Source organism: Eurosta solidaginis, chromosome 1 (genome assembly GCF_040869045.1).
Source record: "Eurosta solidaginis isolate ZX-2024a chromosome 1, ASM4086904v1, whole genome shotgun sequence".
Taxonomy (NCBI): Eukaryota; Metazoa; Arthropoda; class Insecta; order Diptera; family Tephritidae; genus Eurosta; species Eurosta solidaginis.
Window position 1 is genome coordinate 7,804,785 of NC_090319.1, and position 15,943 is coordinate 7,820,727.

The 15,943-nt window shown below is 33.7% G+C and overlaps 1 protein-coding gene across 5 annotated transcripts in view; it reads right to left on the bottom strand.

Moving 5' to 3' along the window:
• The window catches only part of dysf (dysfusion), a 177,222-nt gene extending 169,566 nt beyond the window's left edge, over positions 1–7,656 (bottom strand). For 4 of the 5 annotated variants that reach the window (XM_067778852.1, XM_067778859.1, XM_067778865.1 and 1 more), the window contains exon 1: positions 6,665–7,656. The gene's annotated coding sequence lies outside the window, so the exon portion shown is untranslated. The remainder of the gene's footprint in view (positions 1–6,664) is intronic. The other variant, XM_067778839.1, reaches the window with a different exon arrangement.
• Between the last annotated feature and the right edge of the window lie 8,287 nt (positions 7,657–15,943).

Below are 15,943 nucleotides of genomic sequence, written 5' to 3' on the forward strand. Positions count from 1 at the left end.
TCCTGAAAATTGATCTATACAACGAGCTTTGGCAGTTGTCTAAATTTTTTCTTTCTTCTATTCTAATTTTAAAAAAATTTTCAGTTAAGAAAAGATTCATTATAAAAATAATAGTGATACAAAAATTATTGTTAGGCCCTGAGCTCGATTCGAAAGCGCCATTTCGAAAATGAAATTATCAAAAGGAATATAAACAAAAAGGCAACTCTTAGAGACCAATTGTACAGCGAACAACGGAACATTCATATGGCTTAGCAGCTAAAGGCTTGCACTGATATGAATGTTGGAGATTCGAGTTCAACGCTCAGCTCCCGAAAAGCTAGCTGATGAAGAAGTGAAATTCAGAAACATGTCCTAGTAACCATCGCCGTTTTTAAACTTACAATTTTTCTCTAATATCAATTACAAAAACCATTGTATAAAGCAATATTAGCAAAGCTCGCTAATTAAATACATATGAAAATGAATTACTTTCAAATTGCGCGAGTTTTGTGAACTTTGCGCTAAAAAAATTATATAAATAAACAAAAGGTCACGAATTTTTTTCAACTATGCTTTTTGAAATCTCAAAACCTTTCACTCAAATCGAGTGACAAATAAAGAATATATCCCGCTTAAAACCACAAATTTTATTATGAAACCATTGTGAGCCCAAGCCAAAAATTAAACCATTTTTTACTCGCTCTACATTTCAACTTAAAAAACAATCAGAGTTCGAATTCAAATACATATTTTGATAATTCATTTATTATTATTATTTTTATTATTATAATTTTTTTTTTTTCAAAACACCTTAGTACACTAAATTTACGCCTAATTTAATTGAACAATTTTGTGTTTTATTTTTATAACCGCAATTTCCGTATTTATGAGTTGTTTGAAAATATCTCGAGACGTTAATGCTGCATTGGCAAAACTTTACCGGTGTTATTTGCATACCCTGGTATTAATATTATATTAAGCTTATATTATGTTAAGCTTAACATAGCAGACTATTAATTTAAGAAACTCAATTGCGTTGCAATATAACCCGCAAGAATAATAGCATATGGAATATTTACCAAAAATCCCTTTGTGGGATATCCTCGTCGTATAACGTCGTGGGGAAGATGAGCCAGTACCAAAAGATGACCGACTAGAAAATTTGGCAATACCTTGAGCAATATTCGGTGAAAGTCAAAGAAGATGTGAAATGTGAAAACATGTACTGCAACACTTTTTTCAACTATCATTGGCGTTAATGTATAAAAAACTTCAGCTTCTCTAGCCCAACGATACTACTGAGAACAGTGTCCTCTTCTCATATTAAATTTTTCGAACAAGCTTTTTTTCATTTCTATTGATTGATTCAATGGAAATCTGAGAAAAAATATTACATAAACGTGCTTCTTCTTGTTTTGGACAACAAGGGGTTGGCAATCTGAAAATATTCTTTTATTATTCAACACCCTTATCTGATCAATGTATTCAATTAGTATCTATAAAAAATATTAAGTGAGTTCCGTAATTATTATTGCTATCCATAAATGGATATAGTGACGTTCGATAAAAAAAAGTTCGTGTGGGATTTACTAACACCTGTCTCCTGGTTTCTTTCAAGAACAGTCAATACCACATTTCATATGAGCTGAATAATGGCCCATCTCTAGCTAAGAATGTATTGAATATGTATTGAGGAAGTATATACTTGAAACTTATCCTTCTATTGTTCGTTTGTATCGCATATCAATAATTTTCATACCGATCATAAACGACAGCAACCGGCATTTTATAATTTGGCCATAATTTAAAGTGTTGAGCTAATTTTAAATAAAAAAAAGTAAGGACGGGACTTCATACCTTTCATGAATGGGGCTAAGCAATAATCTTATCCCATTCGTAATATCCAAATAATCGGCTGTATAAGACAAACTTAATATACCACTTCATTTTCATGAACTAAATCATGGCTAAATCGATGATGTTAACATATCGAATGCTGAGTAGAATATCACTCTATATCAGAATATTTTTCAAGAACGCCCTTTTTCAGGATTTGTTTTACTCAGAATTTGACGTTTCGACAAACTTTCTATCTTAAGACATATTCTTAAATAGCGGATTTAAGAAACCGCAGCCGAAATGGGGAGATATTCCACTTACTTGTTAATACACAACTATACGCGTACACATATGCATAAAAGTAGTAAAATCTATTTTTTTTTAATATTGAGATTTCAAGGATTGGTATGAAGAAAGCATTTGCTAGTTCTATACATATGGTCCTAACAAAGATGTTACTTTAAATTCTTTAAACTTCAAAAATATATTCATATTGTAACGAATGTTAGCACCACTGAGCGATGCTATCGTCTCTAAGCCGATGCTAAGCAGTGACGTGAATTCACATCCATAGATCAATAATTATGTATCTACATAAACGAAACAATAATTGCGTCTACACATATGTACCATGTACGTATACGAGCAGCGGAGAGTCAATGCACAAACACATGCATATATCTGAGATACTCCTATGTGGATGGCAAGGAGCGTGTACTGACTGTAGATACGGGCGCATCTAATTCCTTGATCCGATCTGACTTGGTCAACAGGAGAGTAAAATCATTACCTGGAGCAAGGTTGCGTACGGTCACAGGCGAGTATAACCAAGTCCAGGGAGAAGTGATATGTGAAGTCCTAATTGGGAAGGTCATGGTTTTACACAAATTCGTTGTGGCGGAGATCGTTGATGAAATCATATTGGGAGTGGACTTCTTGGTTGACCATGACATCAGGATCGATATGCGGAGAAAAATTATGCGCTATAAGAACCAGGACATACCACTAAACTTTAGTTTGTAAAACGGGTTCAGCAGTAATCGGGTGCTGGTGGAGAAGACTCGACAAAGGCCACGAAAGTCAAAAGGAAAGGTTGATGGATCGAATGTGCCAAATAAAGCGAAATTAAAAGTACTTGCGAGAAAAAGACCGGCATCGACAAACCCTAATGGATGCACTAAAATGACTGAAAGAATTTTTCAGAAAGAATGCAAGGATGGTTTCAAGCCAGCGCGCACTTCTGTTGGGAAACGTCGGAACGATACTGAGTATGTGAAGCCAATCCGTCAAGAACAAGCTCTACAAAGTAGTTCTTCATTGGCCAAGCAACAGAGTGCGAGATAACGATCCAGAATAATGAGTAGTAAGATGGAACACAGGTACGACAAGGAAAATAATTCGGAAGGTTTCCGGGAGGGAGATTTGGTACTGCTGTACAACTCTCACCGGCGGAAAGGTGTTCCATCCAAATATCGGTGCAGTTGAGAAGGCCCGTACAGAGTTGTGAAGACGATCAGTGATGTCATCTACCGCATACAAGCAATTGGGAAATAACGAAATAGAAGAGTGGTACATTTGGCGATGTTAGCGGCGTTTAGATCGAGAGATTTGTCTGATCGGGATGATCAGACTTAGGTGGAGGGCAGTGTAACGAATGTTAGCAGCACTGAGCGATGCTATCGTCTCTAAGCCGATGCTAAGCAGTGACGTGAATTCACATCCATAGATCAATCATTATGTACAGTGTTGCCAGGTGATGAACAAAAAAGAAACTAGATTGGCAAAAAAAAAGGTTAGAAAAAGCTAAATTTAGAAAAAAAAGAAGCTAAAAAAAGGCCAGAAATTTTTTTGGTTAATTCATAAAATTTTTTTTGATATTTTAGTTTACACATTTGTAAATAAAAACTTATAACCATAACTTAAACATAACTTCTTGTTTCAAAACATATCAGGCACATTTTCCTTGACTAGCACATGGAATTACTTTAAATGACTGCATATGTGCGGCCACCGTGGTGTGATGGTAGCGTGCTCCGCCTCTCACACCGTATGCCCTGGGTTCGCACCACGGACAAAGCAACATCAAAATTTTAGAAATAAGGTTTGTCAATTAGAAGGCAATTTTTCTAAGCGGGGTCGCCCCTCGGCAGTGTTTGGAAAGCGCTCCGGGTATATTTCTGCCATGAAAAGCTCTCAGTGAAAACTCATCTGCCTTGCAGATGCCGTTCGGGGTCGGCATAAAACATGTAGGTCCCGTCCGGCCAATTTGTAGGGAAAATCAAGAGGAGCGCGACGCAAATTGGAAGAGAAGCTCGGCCTTAGATCTCTTCGGAGGTTATCGCACCTTACATTTATTTTTTTTATTTATATGTGTATATACATAAAAAAAATATATTACAAACTAATTATTTATATAAAATATTCCCCGTCTGAAGAAATAAAAGAGCTTAAGTCTGCGTATAAAGTTTGGCTATTTACCATAGATATGAGATCGTCGGTAATTTCAAAATCATTACAACATTTAGATAAGCGTTTTGACGAGCATCTAATATTAAGCAGCGCATTAAGCATTTTAATTTTTAGTTTATTCCTTAATTTAGTTTTCAGAATTTTCATGCCACTAAAAATTCTTTCAACCTCCGCGTTACTGAGTGGTAATACTAAAAAACTAAATATGAATTCTCGGACTTCCGACCAAAATTGCATGGTGGAGTGTACATTTTTCCATTGTATAGTTATAAGTTTTCGCCACGGCAGCTCTATTAATGCTATTTGACTTGAAGAATAACTATACTTCTCTTTTTCAAAGTAAGAAAATACATCTGGCTTTGAAACTTTCAACGAATTTTCAGCAGAAAAAGGGTTAATCTTTTGTAGAGAACTCATATTATTAGGTATTAGGTGTTCACAGGGACTATTGAAATTATTTTATTTTAAAGGCAAAAAAGAAGGCTAAATCTAGCCTCGAAAAGGCTAACCTGGCAACACTGAATATGTATCTACATAAACGAAACAATAATTGCGTCTACACATATGTACCATGTACGTATACGAGCAGCGGAGAGTCAATGCACAAACACATGCATATATCTGAGATACTCCTATAAGTATGAAATGAGAAAAACTATAAAATTGTACAATTGTAGTTACAGCTGAGAAGTTTGAGAGCTGCTGGACTAGTAGATTCTGGAAGCGCCTATAAAATGCGAAGGTCGAAATCAAAGAGTATAAAGGGCGGCAATTGTAGAGGCTCTGGAATTCAGTTTAATTTGAGTTGTCAAGCAGTTTCGACTAAGACGCTATCTTGCGAGCAAGAGCGGTATTATTTTGAATAGTAGAGTTTCATTTGAGCTATTAATCAGTTTGGTTATTAAGCAAGCTATTCGTTGCACAGTTTGAGTGTTATTGTGAAGTACTTTAATAAAGGTCATTTTGCATTATTACAAATTGGAGTTATTTATTCAACAGTTTAGTGATTCGAACTTAGCAGAGGATTGCAAATAAGAGGGTTTGCAAGTAAAATCGTTACAATATAAATAATTGAATAAAAAGCAGTCGAAAAATATCGATTGTTCCAAAAAAGCTTTGTATTCACCGTTTCTCTGTGAATGATAAAATAAATTTTTGATATAATTCTGGTTTATTTATTTACACAGTGCAATAATATAAGAACTTTTTTGTCCAACAGAGCATCGGAAAACGCTCATCATAGAGATAATATTCGCTGAACTTTTCATATTAACATTTCAAGTCCCTACCGTTAGTCTTTCCACCATTATTCCGCCCAACTTGCTCCATTAACACGCAGCAACTTCTTATTGCTTAAAGAAAAATTGATGGAGAGAAAAGCAATGGGATTTCCAAGTATTAGTACGAAATATTACCTAAGTAGTTTATAGGGACCAATATCCCCATAAGCCATTTAAGCCTAAAATTCTAAAAAATGTTTACATGTGATCGCAATACACCAGTGACTAGTTTAGCTTGTAAATGCAAAATAAAAAGAAACTAAATGAGCTGAAAAATAAGTTTGTTAAGAATAAGTTATCCGTGTGCTGCCATTTTTTCAGAAATATACCATTATTACTTCGTTGCAAAATTGTAGTTGCACAGTTTTTTTCTAGTAAAATTACTATAGTGTTTTGCGATTTTATAATAAAAAAATTTGGAATATCTAAAAAAGTTTTCCCTAACTCTGCTGAAACTCTATGGTTTCTGAATAAACCCAACTTAGGTTTTGATACAATCAACGCTTGCTAAAATTTAACACTTTTATAGTGTATTTGACTATCTTTTGGACACTGCTGACCTACTCCTAACTGAAGCTGTATACAAGTTAGAGGAGATTTTTGTTTATAATAATATTTTTTTTTTTCAAATGTCGCTAAGATTGGTTATATATTAAAGATGTATGCGGTACAATATACTGTATAAGTAAGTAGACTTTAAAAAAAATCATCAAAATCGGCTGTCGTATATGTTGCATATATCCCATACATACAACCGATTATTCATATAAGCTAACTTCCGTTATAACTTCCACATTGTAGCACCTTCAAATTACCGGAATACTATGCAAGTTTTTGAGATTTTGAGTTTTTCAACTTAAGAGATTTTAATCATAACTCTCTTAAACACACGGGATCTTGAAACTCCATAGGAGGATTATCAAAAACTCATTCACTTCGCACTCAATTAACAGGACGGCTAGATCAGGGAAGTTTTTTTTTAAGAATCAAATATCACCTTTAAGAAAGATTTTAAACAAAATTAACAACTACACATTTTTGGAAAAGTTTAAAATTTTTTTTTTGGTTTTTTTTTTGACAAAAAATTAACTAACCCCAAATTTTTTGTGAAATCACGTTTCCATACAAGCAAATTTGCTGATTTCTTCGAAGATTTGTCACCGCCTTGATATTATTAAATTTAAAATTTGTTCAAATTATGCAATTCGTTTCAATTATTATACTGTTTAAACAAAGGTTTTTAATGTTCAATGTAACTTATAAATATTTTTTTTATTTATATTAATTTATCATAATTGACTCACACTTTATCTGCACATATTTATTCTATTATGTAAGTAAGTGTATTTTATATATTAAATTTTTTTTTTATCTTTTCATCATCTTTACATCATTTTCTTTATTTCACACTTTCGAATAATGTCAACACAAATTGTTTTATCTTAAACCGATAAGCATTGTTTACATTTTACTTTAATCTCTCGGTACGGTCACATTTAGAGCATTTGCGATCCTTTTACCACAACGTGTATTTTTCCCAGTACGCTCTATATAAATATTCTCATACTTTAATTGTACGCAACACCGACTGCTTGCTTTCAAATCTCGCCACACACTAGCAATATGATCGCGCGAAGAAAGCAAAGCTACCTTAAAAGCAGCAAAGCAAGAACCGGCACAGCCAGATTAAACACCAACGAGAACCCTTTAACTAGCGCAAATGCAACCAAGAGCAGACGATCGTCGAATAAGTACAAGTAGAATAAATGTAAAGCAACAACAATGTGCTTAACTTGTACAAGCATGCCCTATGCCAGGTTTGCTTACGCTCTTCTACTTCTGTTTTTTTGTGTTTTTATTTGCTTACACCGCTTTCTATTAAGTTTATTTGTTTTTGACTTAGCGCACTGGATCGACACAAATTGTGGCATAAAAATCGTCCACCGACGGCAATATGGGCTACGCGGTGTCGCCACAACGACGGCGAATAAGAATTCACGGTCGCCAGCCCAATCTACGGTATATTTGTATTTGTAATCGTATATGTGCGCGCGCGCCTTCACAATAGCGATAGAACTTTAACGGCGTATCGAACAACGAACAATAACGAAGTAATCCCCAATGTAGCAGCGTTGTATAGAGGGAGCCCGACTTAAAAGCTGTAAAAATGCAAATTCAATAAAAAACCAGTCTAAGTCAATGAAATAAATAAAAGCAAATAAAAAGCGTTAAGAAAAAATCTACGTACGTATGTGTGTGTTTGCATGTGAGTTTTACACCCACTCAAGCTGCACACTCACACACATACATACATAAGCTCACACAACACTTAAAGCCATCGCACTTGAAGTGAATATTGGCAACTCCCACTTTTTACTATGTCAACACTGATCAGAGAGCGCGATGTATTTACCGTATCCACATTCCTGACGTCAATTTTAATCAACTTACGTAACGTAAGCTCGGCTGCAGCTTTTCACAGTGTGCACGCTCTCTCTCATAACCCGTTTGTGCGCAACAGCTTTACACTCCCAGCCATTTGGTTGTGTGCGTTTTTATCGCGTCAGTGATTGGCTGCTTTTTCGTTGCTACCGCCAACTGGTTAAGCTAATTTATTTAATGTTGACTTACTTGTTATACTCAGCGTGCTTTGCACACAGAGTATATAAATTTTGATTGGATAACGGTTGGTTGTACAGGCCTAAAGGAATCGAGATATATATAGACTTCCATATACCAAAACCATCAGTATCGGAAAAAAATTTGATTGAGCCATGTCCGTCCGTCTGTCCGTTAACACAATAACTTGAGTACATATTGAGATATCTTCAGCAAATTTAATACGCGGGCTTATCTGGATCCAGAATAGATTGGTATTGAAAATTAGCGAAATCGGATGATAGCCACGCCCACTTTTTATATATATAACATTTTGGAAAACACAAAAAACCTGATTATTTAGTAAATAATACACCTAGAATGTTGAAATTTGACGTGTGTACTTATATTGAAGCTCTTGATAAAAATTTGAAAACAAATTTTAAATGGGCGTGACACCGCCCACTTATGATAAAATCAAATTTACAAATATTATTAATCATAAATCAAAAATCTTTAAACCTATCGTAACAAAATTCGGAAGAGAGGTTGCTTTTACTATAAATAATGCTTTGAAGAAAAATTAACGAAATCGGTTAAGGACCACGCCAACTTTTATATAAAAGATTTTTAAAAGGTTCGTGGACGAATAAAACAAGCTATATCATTGCAAAAAAGAGCTCTATATCAATGGTATTTCATTTCCCAAGTGTATTTATAACAAGAAATATGAAAAACTCTAAATTTTAAAAAATAGGCGTGGCACCGCCCCTTTTATGACTAAGCAATTATGTAGAAAAGTAACTTATCTGGAACGAAATGTACAATTGAAGCTCACGCTGAGTATATAATATTCGGTTACACCCGAACTTAGACACATTTACTTGTTTTTATTTTCTTTTTTTCATGTATCAAATATTTTTTTTATTTACAGTTTTTCGTTATACGCTGTAGCTCGAAGCTTTGTTTTGTGGCTCTCCAGCCATTGCTATTGTTCTTCTCGTTCATTTGTTTCTATGGTTGTTTCTAATGCCTGCACTGCGCTTAGCTTTATTCGATTCGTTTAATTAACATAAAAGGCGTGTTGGTTTATCTGAAAATTGTTATTGTTATAGCCGTTGTAAATCATCGAAACAAGTTTGTCAATTACTTATATAAAATATTTTAAGCTTTATTTGTGCAAAATAATAATAAATAAAATGGCAGCTAAATAAGGTGTGCGATATGCGATTTGGTTATCAATCCAAGTTGAAAGTGCATTTTATATTATTTTTAGCACTTAGCCATACATTCTTCATATACAGTAGTAAATTGTGCTTTTAAGTATGTATTGTTTGGTTTAGTTTATTTTACATAATAATTAGCAGACCCGGCATTCATACCTTCTAAGAAGTTTATACCACTTACTACCGATCCCCATCTTTCTATCTTCGTCTAATTTTATCTCTTCTTCAGTCTCTTTCCCCTTACATTCTATTCCTTTTCTCTAGTTCTTTTTATTCTTCTTCATCCCATTCCCAGTCTCAGAGCGTTGCATGTATTTTTGAATCAAAAATTTTGTCTGAAAAAAAAAATTTAAGAGTGGACCACCCTGACCATTTTGGGTCATTAAAAATAGATAAGATCCGATCAAACATACTAAACATGCTCACGAAATTGCATGAGAATTGGCCGAAAGAGTTCTACCATAAACTGTGACACGAAAATTTTATTGAAAATTAAATATTTAGTCTCTTTAAGGACCCACAAAAAGCAGTGAGGGCAAGTAAAATTTTGTTGAACTGTTAATAGTTGCCTCAAAAAACATAATGATACAGTTGGGTACAGTTCAGGCGGAAAGTAATGAGATCATATGGAATAGGAAAAGAAAGGGATTATGCTTTCATAGCTAAAAGCCTCAAACCAAAGCAGACCAAAGTTATTTCCATTCTTTCAATTATGGGCGAATAACAGTTGTTAATAGAGCTGTAAATAATGAAAATGTATACGTTTAAAGAGATTGTTAAAACCTGCATTACCATCCCAAAACCTCATCTGGAGAGCTCGCTGGTGGACACTCACTGACAAAACTCGTTTTCTCCTTTACGGACTTGTCCTGTGAAACGGTTCCTTTAAGTGGCGCCACCCTCCTTGGGGCCTATAAAAACCAGCGATCAACCAGGTGAGTGTTTTCCATTAGCTTTTGCTTCTATTTTTGAAATAAATGCTTTTGTGATAGGCTATTGTTATATATATACACATACATATTAGAAGATTGTGTTCTAATTGTTGTTGAACAGATAGGAACAGCTGGTAAGTTCGTTTAACCCATATCGCGTGTTTCAAGGCCCGCATTCCCATAGTTCTCCGTTTCTGGAATTCACGAGAAATTCCGCCTTCATTGAAAATCACGCTCGAACAGAGATAAATAGAGCCTTTCTTGTATACGGATCCATAAAGCAAGAAGACTCAAGGCCAATGACCAATATGATAGGAAAATGATAGGCTAACCCATTTGTGGTCACTGTACTTATTTAGGAATACGTAATCATTGCGTATAGAAAAATAAAGCGCTGATGCGAGTGCAAATCTGTCGACTTATAAAGAATGACGGTATCTATAGTTTATTCAAAAAGTGAATATTTACATATGTAGTTGAACTCGTTTTGAAAATACGAATTAAAAGTTCACTTAATTCAGAAGAAATGGGCTTGAAATCGATCCATTCAGTAGTTTTGTCATAAATATTACGCCAAGCATTTCTCTACGACTAGCAAGAGTTGGAAGATTGATAAGTTTTAATCGATTAGTATAAGGTGGAAAATTAAAAGAAGAGGCCCATTGAAAATTCCTAAGGCAAATAGTAAAAACTGTTTTCGTATTGATTCGAGCCTGTCAGTATGGACTTGAAAACGCGGATTCCAGAATATTGAGCCATACTTTAATATCGGTCTAACCAATGTTGTGAAGAGGGTTTTCGTAACGTAGGGGTCGCTAAACTCTTTTGACCACCTTTTCACAAATGCTAAGACACCTTTAGCTCTATTGACAGTGCCACTTATATGAGTGTTGAAGCTAAGTTTGCAGTTCATTGTAACTCCCAAGTCTACAAAAACATTAACACTTTCAAGGTTTTGGTTGCTAATTGTGTAAGAAGCTGCTTGTAAACTCCTACGCGAAAACACACATAAATACACATTTCTGAAGATTAAGTGGCATGTGGTTCATATTGCACCAAGCAGCTAAGCAATTTAAATCCTTCTGAAGTAAAGAACGTTCTTCAATCGAAGCGTAAGTCTTAAAAAGTTTTACATCATCAGCACACATCAAGATTTTAGAATATTTTATAGTTATAGAGATATCGTTTATAAATAGCAAAAACAGAATCGGGCCAAGATAGCTGCCCTGAGGAACACCAGAGGTTACAGTAATGGTACTCGAAAACATATTTTTAAATATTACTTTTTGTGTTCTGCAACAGAGATGGGAGGAAATCCAACGAGTGAGACTAGGTTGAAACCCAAGCATATCGAGTTTATATACAAGTATAAAGAGTGGACTTTATCGAATGCTTTACTAAAATCGGTGTATATAACATCGGTGTGAAGATTTTCAACTCATACATTTTCATGCGTATTGAAACTAAACCTATTTTCCAATATCAGTTATATATATCGTTTAGTATGTTATTACGTCGAAAGAAAATTAATATTCTATACGTTTTGTAAATAATGGTGCACATGTGCGGCGAATATAATAATACCATCTTAGCACAAACTTCATAAGAAGCCTTCTAGATATCGATATATCGACAAAAATTTAATAAATTTAAAAAATCCGATGCTTACGTTCCATAATAATATATATCACTTGCAAGGTAAAATAATAAAATTCTTTTTAGCTTATAACAAAATATTAACATTGCTTTTTTCAAGAAAAATAAAAAATGAAAAAAATATTCTTAATGTATGATGATTTGACCAAATTCCTTTTCTTTCAGACCATGACTTGTTGTTTTGCACCCTTGACTTGCCTTTTGGTTGCCGTAGTCCAAGTATATCATATACATATAGAGATTTTCGCTCCATTAATCATAATGATTTGTTTCTGATCTATCAAGAGTAGACTGGTGCCCATGTCGGTATTATGCTACTGCTAATGATAAGCTGAGTTTTTTGAACCCAGAAATCCTAAAAGCGTATAATAACCATGTTCCCGAACGTCGAAGTAAATCTAAGTCTATCTCTTGTGCGTGGTATAACAGTGGAGTAATTGTGGCAGTAATGAAACGCAACAAGGCATATCGACAGTGGAAAAGGAATAGGGCTGAGCATAACTGGAATTTATTCAAAATTGCCTGCAACACTGCAACCAGAACTGTTCGACTTCAAAAGCGTAAATAGTTTATGTTTAAACTTGATCCATCACTCCCGTGTAATAATTTTTGGCGCAATCTGAAAGACCTACGTGTATGTGGCAAGAAAAATGTCGACTGTAAACTAAATGCTGATATGCTAAGTGACGAGTTTGTCAGGACTCCACGAACTAATGTGCCTGATAATTTCACGGCCTCTATATCTATGTGCTACACAGACACATCATTTGAGTTTTCAACTGTATCTGAGAGTGATGTTGCTAGATGCATATTTAAAATAAGATCGAATGCATTGGGAAGAGACGGTATTTCAATGAAATTTGTTAAAATTATATTGCCATATATTTTAAGCTGCCTTACGCATATCATTAACCACTGTATTACAGCATCATGCTTCCCTGACCTGTGTAAAAACGCCATTGTAAAGCCTGTGCCTAAAAATAGAGATGCAAGTTTACCAAATGATTTTCGTCCCATAAGTATTTTACCTACGTTGTCAAAGATTTTTGAAAGTCTACTCTCGGAACAAATTACCCTGCATGTCCAAAACAAGAAACTACTTTCCCCTATCAATCGGGATTTAGAACCCACCACAGTTACTCAACTGCTTTGTTAAAAATTTTAGATGATATACGGTTGTCCTTTGACAAAAATGAGCTAACATTGCTTTGCCTCATAGACTTCTCGAAAGCTTTTGATTCCGTTAATCACATTTTACTATGCAGCAAACTAAGAAAATATTTTGGATTTGGTGAAAATGCAGTAAAAGTTATGAGTAGCTATCTGACCGGCAGATATCAGCGAGTGGTCACGGGCTACGATTTATCTCTGCCAAAACCATTGACCATAGGAATTCCACAGGGCTCTATCCTTGGACCACTATTATTCAGCTTGTTTATTAACGACATTTTTCTTCAGTGCAACCACGTTAGCTTGCATGCCTATGCTGACGATGTGCAAATGTACTTGGCTGATAATTTTAGCAGGACCAATGACTTATACTCTAAATTAAATGCTGACTTACTGACTATTTCTCGCTGGGCTAGTAAAAATGGTCTTTGCCTCAACACTAATAAATCTTATGTTTTGCCAATCTCTAGAAAGAAGGTCGTAATTGGTAACCTCCCAGCCATATATATTGATAAGAATTTGATAAAAATAGTTAAGAAAGTAAAAAATCTTGGCTTTACGGTAAATTCTAGCCTTTCATGCATAGATCATATTAATTTTATGGTAGGGAGGGTATACGATACTCTACGCAATTTAAGGCAGTCGTCAATGTTTACACCAGCCGTTATACGTAAAAAAACTGGCCATTCAGCTACTGTTGCCGATAGTTACTTATTCAGAGTTAATATACAACAAACTAGACTCTTGTTCTGCCCATAAAATTGATATAGCCTTCAATCATATAACACGCTATATATACGGTCTAAGTCAGTTAGACCATGTCTCTGCTTGGAAGTCATTGGTTCTGGGCTGTGATATCCATAATTACTTGAAAGGTGAGTTGTATTTTTCTTGTAAAACTAATTGCCACAAAAACACCATCCTACTTATACGAAAAACTTATGTTTCCTAGATTTAACCTTTCAAATAATCTTATTGTTCCAAATTTCAACTTTGTTCCATCAACTCGACTGTTTTTGTTAATACCATACGCACGTGGAACTCTATTCCAGCTACTGTAAGAAACTGTATAAACGAAAGAAATTATAGACAAATTATTTTTAATTTTTTTTCATCATAATCGAACTGAATTGGCCACCTATTGTAATATTGTAGTATTGTAATATTGTAGTATTTATATATCTTGTTCTTTATTTTAATCATGTGGTTTATTTACCTATATTTGCTGATATAATCATGTTATGTGCTTCTTCTTCTTTGAAGGTTGTTACTATTAAAGTTTATATTCTATTGTTCCTGTTTACTTAAATGTTTATAAAATTTTCATGTAATAATGTTTTGTACTATAAAAGACCGGAAGATGGTCTTATTGTACTAATAATTCCCAAATAAATGAAATAAAATGAAATGATCATCATCAAGAAAAAAATGTTCGACAAAAAACCTGTTGTCCTACAAAAAGCACTTAGTAAGTATATATATGTATAAATACGATTTAATATAATAAAAAATCTAACAACATTTACGTATGAGATAATTATTAAATTTCCTATATTTTGGCAACCCCTTATATTTATTCTTATTTCCAAAATTTTAATTTTTGTTTTGTTGTTTGTAAACCATATATATATACACATAAATAAATCAAAAAAAGCTTGACCTTCAAAAAATGTAGAACCTCATAAATTTATACGCAAATATATCAAAATTTTAATTTTTTCATCTCTCGGAAAATTCACATTCATTTTGTGTGCAAACACTTTGTAGCTGTCAATCAAAGAGCAAACAAAAAATAAGCGACTTTGACAAAAGCGATTGCCAGTTAATTTATGTAGCACCAATTGTGGTAATTAAAAAGCTTAAACGGCCAATGTCTTTGTATCTGCCCACCATATGTAGCCATTTATGTCAGCTGAACTAATTAATTCGTTTTATAGCTTATTCAAGCCATTTTAACCATTTTTGTAATGTCTGCCATTTTATAAATGTACAAACTTGATCGTTTAGAGATTTCAGTGATAGCGGAGCAGGTGGTCCATGCAATAATAATTAAAAATATAAAACAAACTTAGCATTAATTCGTTTAGTAAAATGCAATGAACATAGAAAAATGTATACATGATAATCAAATGAAATAAATTAACAATTGCAAATGTTTGGATTTCTTTGTCGAATTTTTATGCAACACTGCTATTTTCTCATGCACAAACGATTGAATATATGTAAAATTCATATTTACATACATACATGTATATAAATATATGCTTCATTTAATTCCTTTATGTTCTTTACTTTCGTCCTCTCCCATTACTCGCTTCTAATTTAGCTATAAATTGGACATCTGTTAAACTCACGAATTTCAACGAAAGACTTACGCAACGAACTCGATCGCTTTAATCATAGCGCTTACGTAAATAGAAGTGACAATGTTTATATGGCTTTAATTAATATTGTGTATACGATGTTATTGTGCATTTATCATCTACATTTCAGTAGTTTTACTATAAAAAATTTATATTTGTTCAACGAGTAATTAATAATGTGTGATTGTTATCTTTCGACTTATTTGCATGATTTACAGCTGTGAACAATGGCTATTGTTTGTGAAAATAAAAAATATATTTATTTTTATGTTTAACGACAGCTAGAATAAATAAATGATTTTGCTAACATATGCTTAATCAACTTGGTTATGGAAAATTATATAAGCAATATATTTAACTAAATGACAATTTCAAGAAAATTCGAATGTAGGCAATTTATTATCGAAAAAGGAGAAAATATGGCTAAA